A 19,919-nucleotide genomic window follows, 5' to 3' on the forward strand; every position below is an offset into this window, starting at 1 on the left:
CCTCCATAGCAAAGTAATTCATAACAGAAGTGTTTAAAGGAACAGTTCAGTGTAAAGATAAAAACAGGGTAAATAGATAGGCTTGGCAAAAAATATAGTTAGCCAAAAATGTAATCTATAAAGGCTGGAGTAACTGCATGTTTAACAGAACAGAACAGAATACAACTTCCTGCTTTGCAGCTCTTTAACTTTGAGTTAGTCACCGACTTTAAGGGGCGTCACATAGAACACAACTGTTCAGTGAGTTTGCAATTGATCCTTAGCATGCGGCCCTGCTGTTTGGTAACCAATCAGTGGAAACCAAGAGAGCTGCAAAGCAGGAAGTAGGGTTCTGTTCTGTTAGACCTCTGGAAACTCCAGCCTGTATAGCTTATATTTATGGCTAACTAACTATATAAATAGAAATATTTTTTAATTTGCACAGCCTATTTACCTAGTTTGTATTACTTTCTGACAAATAACAGTCCTAGCCCAAGCCCAGGCCATCTTATAGAAAGGATTCTAGAAAAAAACATAGAATTACCAAAACTATTTATCAGGATAGTGTAGACCGCTGGTTACACTGTCTTTATTAAAAGGGCATATTCATTTAAGACTGTTATTAGAGGGCTTTGTTGTCTTGATTGTTGGAGGAAAAAGAGCTCTGGCTGTGAAAGAACAAACAAAACACTGAATTTTTAAAATATAAAAAGGAATACCGAACCTCATGAGTGGAAACACAGTTACAGCTAAAAAAAATCAGCTCTGATGGCAATATCCCTTAAGAATTTGTGGATTGATCACTTCTGCTTGTTTAAACATTTTTGCAGTGCGTACTTTATAATTACTTTTCACTAAATTCAGGGTATCTGCTATAATTAAGAGATTATTTTTAGGTTGATTAAAAATAACAGTTTTCTGCTACTGTTCTTAAACAAGTTCTAAGAGTGTATAGGGTTCTATATATCTCATCTAAAGTTCTGAATGGTAGAAAGCCTATCAACCTAGGCTGCTAAATTCCATGATATAACTTAATGCTAAACTGTTACCCAACAGCTCCATATTGAATATAAAGTGTTAAAGATGTAGTTGATATAAGATGCTATAATGTACTGTAGGCTTAACATACCTGGTGGTCTAGGGGGCTGGCGGGATGCCTGCCTCGTGCTTCCTCCTCCGTTGGTTCCTAGGGCTCGCAAGGCGCACACTTCCGTGTTTTACACACCATGCGCGTGACGTCATCACGTCCGTGGTGCGAAATTTAAACTATTTAAAGGGGCTTTGGGCTTGTGATCGTTGCTCGCTGTAAGGTCTAATCTGATTCGTTTCCTGTGTGCGATTTTGTCTGTGAATATCCCGGTTTTGATCCCTGCCTGTCTGACTATCCTGAATTCAGCTAATTCTGACCCTTGCCTGCCTATTCTGAACTCTGCCGATATTGATCCTTGCCTTCCTGACCATTCTTGAATGCTGCCTGTACTGACCCTGGCCTGTCTGACCTTGCTTGAACTCCGCCTGTACTGACCCCGGCCTGCCTGACCACACTTACAGTATTGTCTACTCCTTGAACTGTTGCTGCCTTCTGTCCAACCTTGTTAACATATGTGCCCCTTTGCCAGTTCAGAACATCTGCTTTGCTCCTCTCAAGTTTAAAGGGATCCTGTCATCGGAAAATATGTTTTTTTCAAAACACATCAGTTAATAGTTCTACTCCAGCAGAATTCTGCACTGAAATCCATTTCTCAAAAGAGCAAACAGATTTTTGTATATTCAATTTTGAAATCTGACATGGGGCTAGACATTTTGTCAATTCCCCAGCTGCCCCTGGTCATGTGACTTGTGCCTGCACTTTAGGAGAATAATGCTTTCTGGCAGGCTGCTGTTTTTCCTTCTGAATGTGTCTCAGTGGGACATGGGTTTTTACTATTGAGTGTTGTTCTTAGATCTACCAGGCAGCTGTTATCTTGTGTTAGGGAGCTGCTATCTGGTTACCTTCTGTTGTTAGGCTGCTGGGGGGGTGATATCACTCCAACTTGCAGTACAGCAGTAAAGAGTGATTGAAGTTTATCAGAGCACAAGTCACATGACTTGGGGCAGCTGGGAAATTGACAAAATGTCTAGCCCCATGTCAGATTTCAAAATTGAATATAAAAAAATCTGTTTGCTCTTTTGAGAAATGGATTTCAGTGCAGAATTCTTCTGGAGCAGCACTATTAACTGATTTGTTTTGAAAAAAAATGATTTTCCCATGACAGTATCCCTTTAAGACCTGGCAGCATCTGAGTAGCTGAAGACTCCTCCCGAGGCCAAAGGCGGCTGCTACAGGCAGATGATTGAGCCTTGACCAGGGAGCCTAGCACTTGTTCTGGATTTAGGGAGCCTAGCACTTGTTCTGGATTTAGGGAGCCGTACGTGACAGTAGATGAATTTTCAGTTAACTTTAGTTATACAGGTATGGGACCTCTTTTACAAAATGCTGGGGATCTGAGGTTTTCCGGATAACAGATCTTTATGTAATTTGGATCTTCATACCTTAAGTCTACTAGAAAATCATATAAGCATTAAATAAACCCAATAGGCTGGTTTTGCATCCAATAAGGTTTAATTATATCTTAGTTTGGATTAAGCACAAGGTACTGTTTTATTATAACAGAGAAAAAGAAAATAATTTTTAAAAATGTGTATTATGGGAAATGGCCATTCTGTAAATCAGAACTTTCTGGATAATGGGTTTCCAGATAACGGATCCCATACCTGTCTCATATAGCACATACACATCATGCAAACTGAGTTAGCCTGCCTTTAAAAACAAAACGGATCCAGGTATGTAATAAGTAATCACAAAAGGCAACTCACACTTACAGTAGAAACATATTAAAGAGACACATTTATACAACTAGGGTTTATCTTGATGATATTTTTATTTTAAATAAAACATTACCTGAATAATTTGCCATTGTAATCAGGTACCTAAGCTATTGCAGAACTGCACCTTCTAGTACCGGTCAAGCTTTATAAAAAGCAGAAAAAGAACCTATAATCTGTTTTTATACTGTATAGAACTTTGGGACACCAGATCTATCATAAAATGACTATCCATTATCAACAATGATGTTTTACAATAATATATGAATCAATCAAATGTCAAGGCATCTCTGATAGCAATGAAGCTACAGATTTATAAATGTTTTTTTTTTTTTTTAATAGGCAATATGCAGAAATACGTAAACCTGCCACTATTAGCTCTAAACATCAGTTCTTCAGATCTAGAAGCTGATCAGCATTTCAAATCATGTAGCAGATTTGCACATTATAAGAACGATTGAAATGATCAGCGCTTGGATTTAGCTATAGAACAATAGCCAGCAGGGTAAACAAGTATTTCACAGTACTGGTTTGAAGTGTGAAATATTATTTTAATGAGACGGTGACACATTTGCAGGTGATTATCAATCTGGATTTGCAAATGAGACAAATAAAAGAAATGACTATTTTTAATGTCCTTTTCCAAATAAGCCCATAGGACAAACAGAGCTGCAGACATTGCTATATGGATTGTTGGTGGCCACAAATATTGTACATTTTAGGAAAGGAATAAACAGAATGTGAGTAACAGTGCAGCAAAGCAGTAATTTATTAATACTGCAGCACTTTGTCTTAAAGTCTTTCACATCCAGAAATAGCTTGAATGGAATCTTACACCAAAAGAAAACTAAAAGAAATATACAATCCAAAATATTGTATTAGATTAATTTTATAGCACCTCTTTTTAGAAAGGTTATAACACAATGTTAAAATGTATGCATTGTTTTAAAAGGGTTGTTCACCTTCCAAACACTTTCAGTTGTTTTTAGATTGTTCCCCAGAAATAAAGACTTTATCCAATTACTTTCTATTATTTATTTTTTACTGTTTTTCCAAAATCTAAGTTTAAAGTTGAATGTTCGTATCTCTGGTGTTTTCTGGCAGCTCAGTAATTCAGGTGCAGACTCTGAAATGTTACAATTTTACAACATTGAGTTGATACATTTCTCAGCAGTATTAGCAACTATTGTATCAATTCTAACAGCTGTCTGTAATGAAACCCAGAGATTCTGCTCAGCAGGGACAAAAATAAGAAATGTATCAACTAAATGTATCCATTTAGAACAATTTACAGGGTCGGCGACCCCCAGGGCTGCTTCAGAAGGTGAAAAAAGACACTTGACACTTCAATATTAGAAAAACAGTCACATATAGAAAATAGAAAGTCATTGGAAAAAGTCATTATTTCTGGTGATCTATCTAAAAACAACTAGTTGTTTGAAGGTGAACCACCCCTTTAATGTATGATTCTAATAAGGGATGCGCCGAATCCACTATTTTGGATTCAGTCGAACCCCTGAATCCTTCGCAAAAGATTCGGCCGAATCCTAATTTGCATAAGAAATTAGGGGTGGGAAGGGGAAAACATTTTTTACTCTTTGTTTTGTGACAAAAAGTCACGTGATTTCCCTCCTTGCCCCTAAATTGCATATGCAAATTAGGATTCGGATTAGGTTCAGCCAGGCAGAAGGATTTGGCCAAATCCTGCTGAAAAAGGCCGAATCCTGAACCGAATCCTGAATTCGGTGCATCCCTAACTCCAATGCCCTTCATATTAAATGAAGACCTCACCAACGAGTGAATCTTTACTTGTATGGCCAGCTTTAGTTAACAATCTTCTCTCAACCAAAAACAAGGAACTAATTTCTCCCACATTTCTAACAAGATAAGTTGGAATATTTTAGGCTATGTTCCAATCTGTCATGGCAGTGGCACCCCATTAGGGGCGGATTAATACACAGGCTATAGCCTAGGGTCCAGTATGACTGTTATTTCTCTTTCTGAACATTTACTTATATTTCTTCTTGGGTCCTGTTGCGTGCACCTGGGAGAAGAAAGCAGGCAAGGTACATGGGATTCGGGCACGCATGCACCTGAGCTCTCTACACTTGGCTGGGTTCTGGTCAGAGGGCCTGTTGGAAGTATAGTTTAGACATCTCATTCATCTGTGAATGTACCCCAACTACCAAAGTCTAAACCTGGGCACACCCTAAACAACACCCAATTTCTGGTAAGCCCTATTCCTTTCCAGATCTGCAAATAGGAAATGTCCCTCCTATATCAAAACAAATGTGAGGTATGGGAAAGGGCTGCTAATAACATAAACATTAAGGTCAGATAGGGATCTGACTAGCCAAACCTTCACAGACACTGGATAGACACTGTACAAGCGGCCATACATGTGCAAGTTAACCTGTCATTGTTCCGATCCTTTATCTGTTCCGTTCCTTCATCTGCCAACACTGTAAGCTCATTTTCCTACTCACAGGCCAAGTTCACCTTTAGCCACCTTATCATACCTGTATGAGGGGTTGTTCACCTTCAAACACTTTTTCCAGTTCAGTTGGTTTCAGTTTGTTCACCATAAACAAATACTTTTTCCAATTGCTTTATATTTTCTATTTGTGACCGCTTTTCTAATATTGAAGTGTAAACTTTCATTTTTCACCTTCTAAAGCAGCACTGGGACGGGGGGGGGGCCTTCCACTCTTTAACTGTTCTAAATTGCTACATTTAGTTGATACATTTCTTTAGCCATGCTGAGCAGAATCCTTGAGTTTCATTAAAGGCAGCTGTTAGAACTGATACAATAATAGCTGCTCTTGTTCCACAGATACTACTGAGAAATGTTTCAACTAATTGTATCAACTAAATGTAGCCAATTGTAACCGTTAAAAATCTGCTCCTGGATCACTGACCTGCCAGACTGAAACTCTAGTGACAGGAACATTAATCTTTAAACATAAATTTTGGGAAATCAGTAAAAAATAAAAGATGGAAAGCAATTGTTTATGGTGAAAACAACTGAACTGAAAAAAAGTGTTTAACAACCCCTTTAATGCTGGACTTGGTACTACTACTAAAACTGGCCTATCAGAGATTTAAACTTACCCTTTATATGCAGAGAAGTAAATAATGTTTTCTAACAGGTTACAGAGCATCTACTAACATTTTTCACACAATCCATTCATGGATTCAATCAACTCAGAAGACATTGGACACAAAATATATCACTATGTGGCACACTATAACCAGATCCATAAGTCTTAAATGAATATATACACTCAGTAGTGTGCATGGAGTCATCCAGTAGGTATGACAGTCAGAAAGACTGGCAAAGTCATACTGGATATGAGGGGTAAATAAGTATTTTAAAGCACTAAACACAAATAGCACAAAGCTTTCCATTTAATATGTGATACACTGGGTTATGAATTGCTGTTCCTCTAGATTAGTTACAGTGGGACTTAAGCTGGCCATAGATACAAAGATTATATTATTCGAATCCTCAAACAATCAGATTTCCCCATCTCCCAACTTGCCACTAACCATTCCGATCAAATAAAGTAGAAAAGAACAGATCAGCCAATGTGCTGCCCCTGACAGCAATCGTACAAAAGTTATGTCTGACAAAGCTAGTGACAGTCTCCCTCTGAAAATCCTATGATCGGCAATACACGCAGAGATATTATCGGCAGCCGGCAGAAATCTTTTAACCTGTTCGATCGACCAAACGACCGATCTCCGCCGGACGAAAAATGTCAGGACTCTCCACACACGGTCTGAAAATCATACGATTCCTCGATTCGTACGATTGGATCTTTGCTTCTATGGCCAGCTTTAGCCCATAAAACAAAATTATAAACTGGGGTAAACTTGGGGAAATACACTTCTCACAAACTCAGAATCAGAACTGCTGTCATGACAGGGGAAGAAAAAGCGTAGCACCTAAAGGTCAGATGTGGGTTGATTAAAGAGGGAATGGAAGAAAGAAAGAGAGAAAAACAAGAACTGACATTCTTCTGATCTTTCTGGATTTCCCACTGAATCGTGATTCATGGTCCAGATGAGTTAATCTGGACAGTAATTTCTACAAATTAGAAGACATATGTGGGTGGGGGCTTCCAAGCACCCAGACCCCAAAATTTACAAATTTCTTAACCATTCTCAGTTGGTGATCATGCTCTGCATTTTATTTTTTTTCAACCATACACGCAACGAATATCGGACGAAAATTTGTTTCGTATGATATTATCTGTGCGTCTATGGCCACCTTAAGTCTACTTAAAATAGGATTGTTTTGCCTCCAGTAATGATTAATTGTATTTTAGTTGGGATTAAGTATAATGTACTGTTTTATTATTACAGAGAAAAAGTTTAACATTTAAGTTATTTGATTTAAATAGAGTCTATTGGAGATGGCCTTTCTTTAATTCTGAACTTTCTGGGAAACAGGTTTCCGGATCCCAGATCCCATACCTGTACAACAGAAATTACTTGTTTCTGAATACTTACACACTGGAATAAATATTTTTTGTGAACCAAGCTACATTTTAAATAATACATGTCTCATTGCAGTTGAGATGCATGATGCAAACATCAGTGGTTTCTGTGCAGATACAAGGTTTTTAGCTGCACTAACTGATAATGCATGGTTATTTGCTGCTACGTTTTTGACATTTTGAAAGGCCTAGGGCCTGTTATTTTCACATTTTAAGGGGGAGTAGCATTGCATAATACTTTTTTTCCATCTGGCACAAAAACATTTTCTAAAGTACCAAGTAGCTTCTGGGACAGATGAGTATTTTGGACTGGTAAAAGACTGCCTGTACGCCAGGGAACAACCACTTTGTCGCAAACAAAAGCAGATTGTCTTTTCATCTATCAAAGTACTCCTTTTTATAGCACCTTATTATACAAAGTTTTATAGGAATATATATTTCCAGCAACACTTTAATCTGTAAATTAAAAATTTTGAATGATAGTCTTCATACAAATCCCATTGGTATTGTATTAGGTAATTGTTATATGTTAAATATATTAACATATTGATTATAAGGGTAAAATTAGCCTGCGAAAAATAACAAGAAATAATTTTCAACCAAAAAGCTTAATAGCTGTGTCAATATTTCTCCCAAGGGATGGATAACCAATAGATTTCCCAAAAACCATTGGGGGATGATCAGAGTTGTAGAGCAATATTAGAAGATGCAGGTAGCCTATTGCTGCTTCATACGAATAGATTTTAGATTAAATAGTGCTACAGCCAAGTCACTGAAGTACCCTAGAATTTCCAGACACTCAATGCACATTTCAGCATCCTGAAATCATATCTAGTCTAGCTCACTGATGATTCTTTAACAACTGATATTCATATATGATAACATACACCATACCATCAAAAGGCGAATTATTCTCCAATAATCACAATGCACACCTGCCTTTCCCGGGATCTACACAATTAAAATACAGCTGTGGATATTACAAGAATATAATAAAAATACAGTATATAGCATAAATAAAACTTAGGATTTTCCCTACCAAGTAGCAAACCTAAAAGCATTTTTTGCAGCCCCCTACCCCTTTATCAATATTGTTTACTGCCTCTTTTTGGTCTCCACATATAGGCTTCTGTGTTTTTCTGAGTTTAAGGGGCAGATTTATCGAAGTGTAAAATCAGGGCTCACCACAGAAAAATGCACCCACTTTCTATTCATTCCTATTGGATTTTTAGAAGCAAACGGTGCACTAATTTTCACTTATTAATAAATATTATTTTAAAAATCCCATAGGAACTAATAGAATTTGGGTGAGTTTTTCTGTGATGACCTTTAATCAAACTTTGATAAATCTGGCCCTAAATAGCATCTCTTTATTCCACTGTATAAGAAAACACAGTGAATTCTCAACTGCATAATTCTGAACACACACGGATGCAAAGAAGCAGAATATAATGGAATCAATTAACTGATGCATGTTACTGCACTCAAAACTGCACCTTAAACACAAACCAAATACCTCCATGTGTAGAGGGTCACATTAGTCACATTAGTGCTCTGTTACCTGATCTCTATCAGTCTATGATATGTTCTACCTTACATGAAACTCATTTGGGGAGATGGTAGGCACAAGACTGTTTTTATCTCTCCATGCTGCACTCCCAAAGAGCAATGGTGAAATACTAAATATTAAAAATAAAAAAACAAAACACTGGATCGTCTGTATGCAATTTAAAGGAGTTGTTCACCTTTAAATTAAGGTTTAGTCTGATGTACAGTAGATAGTAATATTCTGAGACAATGTGCAACTGGTTTTTATTTTTCATTATTTGTTTTTTTTAAAAAAATATTTAGCTTTTTATTCAGCAGTTCTCCAGTTTGCAATTTCAGTAATCTGGTTGCTAGGGTCCAAATTGCCCTAACAACCAGGTATAAAAGACTGGAATATGAATAGGAAAAGGGCCGGGATACAAATATGAATAATAATAAAGTAGCAATAACAATACATTTGTAGCCTTGCAGAGCATTTGTTTTTAGATGGGGTCAGTGGCCCCCCATTTGAAAGCTGGAAGAAAACCCCCATTTGAAAGAGTGAGAAGAAAAACAAAAAAAAAAATGAAGGCCAGTTGAAAAGTTACTTAGAATTAGGCATCCTATAACATAGTAAAAGTTAATGTAAAGGTGAAACACCCCTTTAACATAATAGAGTTTGTGTCTGGATATATGCAATTCAAAGTACATTTGGAATAAAATGAATCTATCATTCTAAAGATAACAAAAATATTTTCTTTACAAATATAAGACTATATAATAAAGAGAGCATCAAGCCATGAATCCCATGTCTAAAAATGTACTGTTAACAATGCGACTGTTCTATGAATTCAAAGGAACTAAGCAAACACAACAGCATTTCCAAACTACTTTTGGGGTGCAGACAGAAATATACTGGGGTACAAATAAAGGAACCTCTGTGAGAATTGCTCTAAGAGAAAGGAGAAGTCTTTATTACTGTAGAAAAAGGAACTCAATGTTATTATCCCTACAAACACCAATTAACATTCAGAGGTCAGCACTTAAAGGGTTGTCCATCTTTGAGTTAACTTTTAGTATGATGTAGAGAGTGATAATCTGAGACAATTTGCAATTTGTTTTAATTTTTTTATTATTTGTGGTTGTGAGTTATTTAGCTTTTTATTCAGCAGCTCTTCAATTTGCAATTTCAGCAATCTGGTTTGCTAGGGTCCAAATTACCTTAGCAACTATGCATTGATATGGATGAGCATATGGAATATTAATAGGGGAGTGTCTAAATAGAAAGATAATTAATACAAAGTAGCAATAACAATAAGGGGCATATTTATCAAGGGTCGAATTTTCCCAAAAAAATTTTTTTTCCCCAAAGTCCACCAATTGACTCTAAATAAGTTCTAGGAGGTCCCCCATAGGTCAAAACAGCAATTCGGCAGGTTTTAGATGGCGAATGGTCGAATTCGAATTTTTAAAGAGACAGTACATGATAAATTTCGAAATTCTAACGTTTTGCAAATTCTAATCAAATTTGGACTATTCCCTAGTCGAGGTACACAAAAATTTGAATTTTTTTTTCATTCGAAAATTCACTTCGACCTTTGATAAAGCTGCCCCCTAATGTGTTATTGCTATACAGAGCATTTGTTTTTAGATGGGGGTCAGTGACCCCCATTTGAAAGCTGAAAAGAGTCAGAAGAAGAAGGCGAATAAACTATAAAAAAAATAATGAAGACCAATTGAAAAGTTGCTTAGAATTGGCCATGCTAGGACATGCTGAAAGGTGAACCGCCGCGTTAATGAAAGGAAATAGTAGTGCGAGGTCTCAGACACTGACACAACTCGGCTGTCATTCTCGATTCCATAACTTAATGCCTTTCCGAGAACTATTAAATCGTTTCTCACAAATGAAAACCCACGAATCGCTGTCGCTTCACTCTTCCGAGTACCTGATGCTTCTTTTCCATCCTTTCTATCTTGACTGACTGTGACACCAACCTTCCATGCCTTCCTAAGCCAGGAGTAAGCATGGCGGCTCCGGCATGGGGAGAATGAGTGCATCACGTGCCCCAGGCGCCGGCATGACGTCACCGTTGTGTTGATTTGCTAACCTTAAAGGAGAGAGGAGTTAGTAAGCATGAGAGCGGGCACTGCGAACTGTTTGGGTTAGGCTGCTGCTTTAAACAGCGCATCTCTGCTCACATACATGCCTGCAGCGAGAGCTAGGGAAGGAAGAAGCCCGTCTGAGGTGAGTGCAGCTGGTGATCTTTTTATTCTCACAAAGTGATCTTCTCCCCAAACTTCTCAGGAGGACATTTGTTATTGATAGCGGGGGCTGGGATTTGATTTGAGCTCAGTGATACAATAGGCAGTGTTCTAATAATAGAGGCACATGTCCAACCTGAGACCTTTCTGCTGTTCTTACACTTCCCACTGTATCCCTTTAGCCTGCGCTTGTCTGGCCCCTCTGGGAATGGTAGCTTCCACGCAGGGTAGGTAGCTCCTGAGTGTGTGTGTCTAGCCATGCTTGAGGGCTGTTTGTATTGCACTGGCTGCACTTGCGCTGGCTACAACACGCACTCAGTACATGACGTTGGTTTCCCCTGGTTAAACAACCCCATTCCTGTCCGGGTTTACTTGTGCACATACAGTGTTCTCCCTCCATCACTTTCCCTAGTGATCCCAAGTCAACTTCAGCTGCGTGAGATCGTGCGCTCTGCAGGGCACAAAGCGCTAAAAAAAGTTAATCAGAAATGCCGACATCGCAGCTTATTGTCAGGATAGCGCTGATTGTGTATAGGAGCCCAGTTATGATCAGGACTGTTATTAGGTGCGGATAGAGAGCCGGTGAGGCGCACACTTGCTCACTGAGCTATGGCTTCCGAATACTGATGATAAGGGATGCGCTATTGTGCTCTGCACTTCATCATTTTGGATTGAAGTTCGTACAGATCCACATCAGTTAATATAATACAGATCGCTGTTCAGCGTGGCATCCCTCAGCCGAGCGCTATCCGACAGCCTTAGGCGCAGACTGTTGTCCTAGTGTTTGCACATTCATTATTATCATTATGTCGCACACTGATTGTGCCCCGCCAGTGAACAACTCATTTAGGATTAACTTTGAGCGCTTTGTGCAATGCAGGAAGCCCGGCGCTATTTTACTGTAAGGTGCAGAATTATCCATGCGCTGCGGGGAGACAATATCATTTCATAGAATAAAATTGGGTGCGCTGCAGGGAGACAGGCAGTCCTATTTGGCTGTTATACTGCTGCTCTGAGACATCGTGGCACTTACTCTTATCACTTCTGCTGGTGCGAGGGGGGTTACCTTTTTTTTTCAGAATAGGGGAGACGGGGGGATTCCCTAGGGTAAATTGGGATCTATTGGGTTTTATTTCGAGAAACAATGGAAATTGATCGCTCCTGCATTGTGACATCCATATCGTACCGTTCCCACTGGATCTTGGCATGTCATCTGTTGAATGAAAACCCCGAGATTCGCTCCATTCAGTGTCGAATGTTTGTTATTTTTGTGCATTCGTAGTATTTTTCCTTTATACTAAATCATCATTGCTTCACTCTTTCCCTGTAAAACATCATGTTCTCTTGACCATATCCAGAATTAATTAATGAAACTGACCCGCCCCTGTATCGCTGCTGTGTGCCTATCCGTATAGTGTGTGCACAGTAATAATTGAATCTGTGTATGCGCAAATTCCCTTTTGTACCAATGTCTGAGTCGCAGACCCCCTGAGCGCTCTACTAGGGTCCTTGCGCTAAAGCTCCTTCTTCTTTCTCCATTTATTTTACTGTATGTTGGCTGTTCAGGACCTGTGGGGTAGGGCAGAAGGAGTAAAGCCCTTTTGCAATTGCTGGATGTTATCAGAATATACAATTATTTCAGCCTTCCAGCTGTTGCTCAACTACAACTCTTAACATCCTCAAGTTGTCTATCAGCAGCTGAAGGTACTGCATTTTGGATATCCCCGATTTGTTACCACTCCACCCCAGATTGTCCTGAGCTGCTCTATCAGAGGGTGTTCAGGTTATTAAGTGACATCTTGCCTCTTATTTGACTTGCTTTTTGTTGTCTTCCTCTGCACAAAGGTTAATATCGGTGTGATCTAATCTTCATGTTATTTCTGCTGACCTCTATCATGGGTTTTTCTTCAACATGTGTGATTTCCCAAAACTTGATGTGCCAGGGCTTTAATGGGAGCTGAATCTTGGCAATACACAACTGATAAAGAACTTTTAATAGTTCACTAATTAACCCTTCCAGCTCATCAAAAGCAGCTTTGTTCTGTCACAGAGTGTCTTTCCCACCCACCCCCCCCCCCCAAAGAAAAACAAACCGGAGAATCACAACTGAAACGATGAGATCTGTTTATCCACAAGCTGCTGTCATTGTTTGTCCTAAACCTTCTCCTTTATGGGCATTCGCATGGGCATTAGCTTGGGCAGAGCTCTCGTTGCCCTATTTCTTATATGCAGTACATGAGCCATAACTTGCTGCCCCAAATGCTTTTCTGCCTGTTATTCAAAATCTATGTTTTTTTTTTTTTAACAGAGACTTGGCAGTTTCTTCTATAAAACGCTTACGCATACATACAAGTCTGCAGAAATAGAATTCTTTTATGGATAGAGGTAAACTGTAGCCCATATTTTATAACTTCATAAATTATGTGTAACACTGCTTCCCAATTCCCCCCACCCCCCTTTTTTTGTCTTTAGCTGTTCTTGTAGACAGCTCCCTTTTACAATCCGTGATCAATTAGTGTATGCTATCTTATGCTTGATTGATAAGCCACACAGGTGTTTGCTTTTAGCCCTCTGTCAAGGTATTTTAAAGTGGCAGTGGGACTATTTGCCTTTTTCTGGGTGACATCACAGTTAAGTGTTTTATGGGTCTTTGTGTGGCTCTGTATATATCCCGGTGACCCTCACACTGTATAACTGCCTTCTACTTCCCAACAGACAAAAACATTCCTGCTCTTTGCACACACAATAGCACTAGCCACTATTGTGGGATCTGTTTTCTTAGCTCTCTTATCCTGATTTATTATTTGTTGTGTCCAATATTAATGTGATTCATTTTGTTCCGGTCGTTTTGAAAGCCTATTATGTCACTTTTCACATTCAAGAAGGTCTTTGGCTTTTGATTGTCAACTGCTGTGCACATTTCAATTAACATTTGAAAAAAAAAAATGATTGTAAAATGAAGACTTTTGCTGCCTAGATAACATGGCAGTTCTCATTCTGGCTAATTTGAACTTAAATACTTACTGATGATGAAGCCAGTTATCTCAACCACAGATGATTTCCCCTACTTAGTTCAATATTCCAGATCTCTCAGTGCCATGCTACTATGTGATACTTGTTGGGGGATGTGAAGAAGAACTACATGCGTTTCTGGTACGGTATAGTTTGTTCAAGCGGCTAATTGGAATTAAAAGGTTTAAGGATGCTTAGATTTGATACCTCACAGAGCTAGATACCGTAATACATAGCAAGAGCAGTCCCCTGGGGGAAATCATTTCTGTGCTTAGTATGTAACAAATATGTATAAAACCCAGAATGTTAAACTTCAATTTATCATTGAAGTTTTATCATTTATTTAGTTTATTCGGCCAGTTTATAGTTGAAGGAAAAGTGTGTTCTTTAACTCTTATTTCCCAGTGGGTCACAAGCTGTAAAACCTCCTGAGCGTTACTTATTACTTTATTCTTTTAAATAGGGGGATATATTTCTTATTTGCTGTTCTTCGTGTTCAGCTAACATAGAGGATAGGATTTGCCTTTTTTTTCTTTCTTCTTTTTCTAGGAGTGTAAATAAAATGTGAATTTTATTTCCAGTTTGTTGCATTGCATGTCGCATGTATGCAATGTCGTTTCTGAATTTCAGTGCATCTGGGAGCTATTAGAAAGTGTTAAGTGGGCAATATATGAAGCTCTTTGGGGGAATTCACTAAACTGTTCCTTTTCACACAATGATGTTTAAGTGCCTTTAAATTAATATTCACCGCTAAAAAGAGCTAATGGCAAATTCATGAATGCTCTTAACAACAAAAAATTTGTTTGTGCTTCTGATCTTTAAAGTTGAACTAACAGCTTTCAAGTAACCTTCGTTTGCTTGTTCCCGCAAGATACGTTGTTCCCCAATGACAAAACGCGTACTAAAATTCATTTACACTTTAATGTTCTTTAAGAAATAGAAACATACTTTATAAATGTGGGGTTATTTCCTTTCACTTTATTTCAATCACTGAAAATTCATCTTAGTGACAGAAGTACCTTCATCACAAATGGCAATAAAACATTTTCCTGCAAGCTTTGTGTTTGTTGCAAGCGAAAGCACAACTATAACTTCTAGCTTCCATTATCACTTTAAGCTGTTTGATGGGTGCTGGAACTTGTAGGTCAGTAGCATCTGGATGGTGGTTAAAAGCTTTCCCATCCCTGCCCTAAGCAACCATTGTCCCTGTCTTAAGCAACCATTGTTGAGACTTACATTAGGTCAGCTTTGCTTCACTTTATTTCTAGATTTTTATATTTAAAGCAGGGATAACAAACTGCTAAAACTCCCAGCATTCTCAACTAGATTATATCAATGAGTTGTAGTTTCATTATGCAACTGGAATAGAATTAACTCCTCCAATGTGGATCAAGTGCATACATGACATTTTGAGCATTTTCTCAAGGATTAGTGCAATGTAGGCCATCACCCTATAGATAGAGGGTTGTGGGAGTTGTAGTTGACAGATCTGAAAAGCCACAGGTTTGATGTCTCTAATTTTAGTGTATTGCTTTCCTTGTGTGTAATGAGCTGCAAATTAGGAGTCATTCCAGCCTTCTTATTGACAGGCTGAGCAAATCAATTGGTTTATGCACTAGTGTCACACAGACCTTTCATTGAAAAGGCTTTCATCTTTAAAGCCATGCAGATGTAATAAAACCCTCTTCCAGTTTGGATGTTTCCTTTGTTACATGTTAAAACAAACCAATATCTAAATATGTCTCTGATCTATAAAACTATGTTTTAAACAGAATATGAATACTCGGCCTGCTTTTGAGATTTTATACCTTTATGAAATGCTGTGAAGCTCCTAGGGGTGCGACGAAGGAAGAAGAACAGAAGCTATCGTAAGCTCTCATCCCTCCCAGGGGTCTTTTTAGTGAGTTTCAGAGCAATAAGAGAGAATCACTATCCCAGTTAAGAAGGGGTTAAACATTTATCAGGTTGGTAGGAAAACATGACATTTACAACTGAAATTCCCACTGCATTTGTGTGGCTGGGGAAAAAAAAATACAGCATTTCAATTGCACCCGTCATCAGGTGTGAAAATCTAGATCACTATTCCCCTTGTTCAGAAAGTGGCTTTCACACTGCTGAGCAAGTTATTTGCTGCACTTTCAGAGGCTATAAAATAGTCCCTGTCGTATAAAAAAAACATGGCGTAAAATTACATACACACATCTGCTATCCCTTTGTGTGAACATGTCATCTTTAGACTTTGTTCACCCAGTCAATGTTGCCTTGGATGGCATGTAGGTCCAGAATCTCTCTGCACTCCTTGCATTTTGCTTGCTGTATGTCCGGAAATCATGTGAGGAGCAGGATATGACACTGTTTATAGTCACATGTACAGTTAAGCATAGGTTAGTATTCGTAATGTTGTCCCTACAAATAACCAGTGCTGTGACCCTACAGATAAAGAGGCAGAGTGCTATAAAGTACTGAAAGTTACTGTGGCTCCTTATGGAGATTGAAGTGTGAAGAAATGCCCAAGAAATATAATGTAATGCCTGATGTTTGTTGAAACTTTCTGTAAGCTTAACAGATCATCCCTTTAAGTGGGACTACTTATAAAAAATGCATCCTGTAGCGCAGCAAATATTTTAATCTCTGATCCAGAAGGTTTTGGACCTAAAGGGTCCAAAAAAGCCTAATTGGCTCATCTCACCTTAAGGGCTCTTACTCACGAGCGATTGTAGCTGCGCTCCCCTGTGTTCCGTTTTTCTGCGTTCAGCTGCAGGGGAGCGCAGGAATAGACGCATTACAGTTTTTTCCAATGGGGCTGTACTCACACAGGCGCGTGTAGGCGCTGTACGCAGGAAAGATGCAGCATGTTGTGTCTCAACCTGCGTTCGGTGCCTACATGCGTTTGTGTGAGTACAGCCCCATTGGAAAAAATGTAATGCGTCTATTCCTGCGCTCCCCTGCGGCTGAACGCAGAAAAACGAAACACAGGGGAGCGCAGCTACAACCGCTCGAGAGTAAGAGCCCTTAGTCTACTAAAAACATTTAATAAACTCAAGAGGATTGCTTTGCCATCAGTATGGATTTTTGCAACTTAGTTAGTGTCAAGTAGAAGGTACTGTTTTTATTATTACAGAGAAAACAAGGAAACAATACCATACCGGTATTAATAGATTTGCGGCACTTTATGTTCGGGAAGTGGCTGGCATGGCTGCCTTGTCGTGATATAGTCCTTGGTTCAATATCAGCCAGGGTACAATGTGCAAATTTGTAGGTTCACTTCGTGCTCCCACAAATTTGGAAAATTAATTGACTTCTGATAAAACTGATCCTACTGAGTGTACATGTGATCTAAAACAGGGACTGATAAGTCATGTATAATAACTAAATAGCTCCAGAATATGTCCGTGCTGTATAAATATAGCATAATAGTTATGGCCCATGAAGAAAGAATTGTTTGTGAAGTCCTGTGTGGCAAACTTTACTGAAAGCAAGGGAATGGTTTCATATGCCGCATATATGCATTTATTAAGCATTGAAAAGTTTTAAGACCCAAACCAATTTTTAATGCGCTGCCTGTTTAGCTGTATGCATCCCACAACATTGCAGGAAATGTATCTTGTGCTTCCCTGCAGGTCTGTACCCCTTGAATGAAGAAATATTTGTTCGGTGCTTAATGTTGGACTTGGTCCCTATGGGTACAGAACTGCAGAGAAGCGTAAGATCGGTTAACAAATGCGTTTCCATGCAGTGGAGCACATTGAGCTGTGCTGAACGCCAAACGCATTTAAATACAATCATGGGTATAGAGCCTTGGGGAAAGTTTGTCCTAATTTAACAACTACATATTCTGAACAAATGAAACCATGTTTTTGTCCATTCAAAAAGAGAAACCAAGAATTATAGGAAATAAAAACAAAATGTACATTTGACAATATGAATGAGACTAGAGGATGGAAGAATTCTTTGTATTTTCATTATCTAGTGGTACAGTTGGCTACTGTATAAATAATGCATATGTAGTCTGCCATATGCAGACCTTGAAAACATGGCTTATTATGTGGGGTTGTAAAATTCTCCTCTGACCGCTGTAACAGTGCATTATAATACAATAATACAACTTTAAACTACATGTGACAGTTGGCTTTTAACCTGGCAGAATAGCATGTACCTCAGTTTCTGTGTGCAAACTTCCTGATACAGCCTGTTCCAGGAAACTGTTCTTTGCGTCCCCTACTTTTGCCCTAAATAACAGTACTGTTTAGAAATTGTTCCAGTCAATCAGATACCTACTGATTGTAAAAGTGAAATGTAATTTATTTAAAGTAGGCTATGAAATTATTCTTTTGACCAATTTTTGATTTGCTCATATGCTTGCATCTACCTGTTGGCCTTATTTTTTTTTCTTGTATTGGCAGACTGAACTACAAGCCAGCTTTCATAAAGTGTTGCTTGTAGAAAAATTGGGTTTGCGATGTCATGACAACATTACTTGATTTAATATGCTTAAGTTTTTCCATTGTAAACTGTGGTGTACAAAACAATACCATTTCAGTGCATTTAAATAGATGAGATTTGTTGGACCAGTTCTGTTGTGTTTCCTTTATAGATTTTGTAATAAAGAGAAAGCCAATACCCGAGTATGCAGCAAACGGGGTGGTCCCAAATTTATTCCATGGTGCATCAGGAAGGGCCGTGTGGTCCCGAAACGTTTGATCTTTTGAATTGTGTCAATAGCACCATGGAATAAATTTGGGATCACCCCGTTTGCTGCATACTCGGGTATTGGCTTTCTCTTTATTACAGGATTTATTACTGGCATGTGGCGAGGCCAGTGCTAATACCTCCACCCCCAGACTTTAACTGTGTTTGCCTTTGTAGATTTACCCTTGTGGCTGTGCAGTGAAATACATTTTGTTTTTTGCCTTCTGTCCGATTTCCCCGCAATATGAGGCATGCAACTCGCGACTCTATAATTAGTCATTCATATGATTTATCTCTTAAACATTCTTTCATTTTTACTTTGCATTACCAATTGTAGATTGAATAGACCCAATTGCACATCTTTTGTACAGGTATAGGATCCGTTATCCGGAAACCCGATATCCAGAAAGCTCCCCATAGACACCATTTTATCCAAATAATCCAAATTTTTAAAAAGTGATTTCCTTTTTCTCTGTAATAATAAAACAGTAGCTTGTACTTGATCCCAGCCAATATATAATTAATCCTTATTGGAAGCAAAACCAGCCTATTGGGTTTATTTAATGTTTGAATGAATTTCTAGTAGACTTAAGGCACGAAGACCCAAATTACGGAAAGATCCGTTATCCGGAAAACCCCACGTCCCAAGCATTCTAGATAACAGGTCCCATACCTGTAGTAATTTTAAAAATATAGGAGGCATAACTAATGGGCTTTAAAATTATTTAATATGGAAAATATATTTACATTCCTATGATTTGCACTGAAATCATTTCCTGCATGCGAGACTGCTGTACAATGTTCACAAATATTTTTTTTATTACAGCTATGCTGATATTGCCTTTTTATGTCTTAAGCAGGCATGTGACATATCCTCACATGCATGGCACCTTACCATAAGTTAGCAAGGTTTGAGTCTTTGCAGTTGTTGGGTGTGCTGTTCACAGGATAAATTAAAATGTAGCTGCCTAATTCTTACAAAATGTCCATAAATAATAAAGTTCTAAGCTGGCCACAAATGGTTTTACCTTTTAGGCTTTTCAGAAATGTGAAAAAGTATGCTATGTGCTGTGTTCCTATTTT

General features: G+C 38.4%; 1 protein-coding gene across 4 annotated transcripts in view; it reads left to right on the forward strand.

Annotated features, from left to right (window-relative positions):
• The first annotated feature begins 10,960 nt into the window (after positions 1-10,960).
• Positions 10,961-19,919, forward strand: part of zbtb16.S (zinc finger and BTB domain containing 16 S homeolog) — a 94,685-nt gene continuing 85,726 nt past the window's right edge. For 3 of the 4 annotated variants that reach the window (XM_018227815.2, XM_041571400.1, XM_041571401.1), the window contains exons 1-2: positions 10,961-11,118; positions 13,444-13,520. The gene's annotated coding sequence lies outside the window, so the exon portion shown is untranslated. The remainder of the gene's footprint in view (positions 11,119-13,443; positions 13,521-19,919) is intronic. The other variant, XM_018227813.2, reaches the window with a different exon arrangement.

Source organism: Xenopus laevis, chromosome 7S, assembly GCF_017654675.1.
Source record: "Xenopus laevis strain J_2021 chromosome 7S, Xenopus_laevis_v10.1, whole genome shotgun sequence".
In the NCBI taxonomy this organism is placed as follows: Eukaryota; Metazoa; Chordata; class Amphibia; order Anura; family Pipidae; genus Xenopus; species Xenopus laevis.